We start from the raw sequence: 1,357 nt of genomic DNA on the forward strand, positions 1-1,357 counted from the left end.
AGATGAACTGACACATGGCTGCAGCAGTGCACTCAACTGTAACAATCGTGACCATGGCACCGCTGGGCAGGTTTCTGTTCCGTTGTACGTGGGCTTGCTATGAGCAGGAGCCAGCTAGATGGCACGTAACGACCCGCAAGGTCAACCCTTGCAAAACCGCCCGCTGCTCCGAGCGAGCATCGTTCTACGCCTGTGGAGGTTTACAGCCTGAACCCACAGCCCAGATCTGCGTGTTCTGTAGGGGTTGCTGGGAGTTGTGCTCTCTGTGGAAGCCAACTGCCAGGTCTTCCTACTCTCGCGTGACTGCAGCCTTCAACCACCGATCTGTGGTCAGCAGCTGAGTGCTGAAACTACTGCCCGACCCGGTTTCCTTCAGTACCCTACAACTTCTCGGGAATTGCACTTTAGGAAAACAGGATTTTATTATAATAGTGGAAGAACCTTCTAGTAGACTTTGAAATTATAGATAGGAAGTTATATCCCAGCTCTGTCATTTATGTGTTATATGATCTTGGTAAATCTCTAAAATAGGGCTGTAGAAATACATCTTTGCAATGTTCTTTGATATTGATAAAAATAATAGTCAACACATTTATAAGGCATGTAAATGAGAATTAAAACCCTACGGGATAAGTGATACTGTTTTTCCCATTTTAAATTAAAGTACCCAAGGCACGACGGGTTAAAACTTCTCCTAACTAATGGCTAGTAAATGGAGGGTGAGGAGGAGGGGTTTGAACCTATACAGGTTAACTCTAGAACATAACCTTTAATCTTGACCTTCTATTCTCTGAGGGTTTAACTTTGGTCTAACTTCAGACGTATTAATCAGATATTTTCTTGAGTTTCTTGTTTCCTGATTCCTCTTTCTTCATCCTGTTTCTGAAGGATCAAACAGACCCTGCTGGTACTTCCATCGTCCATCATCAGTACATTCAGGGACAAGAATGCAGACCAGCTCTGACTTTAGCAGGGTTCTGTGCCCAAACCTATGAGATTGAGTCTTTGAACATGGCACCGAAATCAATGTGATGAGAGGAGAAATGATTTCAGACTAAGCCGTTTCTGACTGGCCTCTTGGGTTATGTTTTTAACTCAGGGTCCCTCAATGCCCGAAGCAGCGTGGAAGATCATCGGTCTCCAGAAAACACGGGCTCTTCTGTCACTGTGGACAACTTTCCGGAAGTGGACAAGGCCATGTTGATCGAGAGGATAGTCCGGCTGCAGAAAGCCCACGCCCGGAAAAATGAGAAGATCGAGTTCATGGAGGACCACATAAAACAACTGGTGGAAGAAATTAGGAAAAAAACAAAGTATGTAATGTTATGGTAGTGCAGCCTGTACTGAAAATACTATT

General features: G+C 44.7%; 1 protein-coding gene across 1 annotated transcript in view; it reads left to right on the forward strand.

Annotated features, from left to right (window-relative positions):
* CCDC186 (coiled-coil domain containing 186) overlaps nucleotides 1–1,115 on the forward strand; it is a 35,677-nt gene extending 34,562 nt beyond the window's left edge. Inside the window, exon 14 of the mRNA XM_045291344.1 lies at nucleotides 1,100–1,115. The gene's annotated coding sequence lies outside the window, so the exon portion shown is untranslated. The remainder of the gene's footprint in view (nucleotides 1–1,099) is intronic.
* The last annotated feature ends 242 nt before the right edge of the window (nucleotides 1,116–1,357 follow it).

This window comes from Echinops telfairi, unplaced genomic scaffold, assembly GCF_000313985.2.
Source record: "Echinops telfairi isolate 266 unplaced genomic scaffold, ASM31398v2 ScPeMD7_70;HRSCAF=299, whole genome shotgun sequence".
Classification (NCBI taxonomy): domain Eukaryota; kingdom Metazoa; phylum Chordata; class Mammalia; order Afrosoricida; family Tenrecidae; genus Echinops; species Echinops telfairi.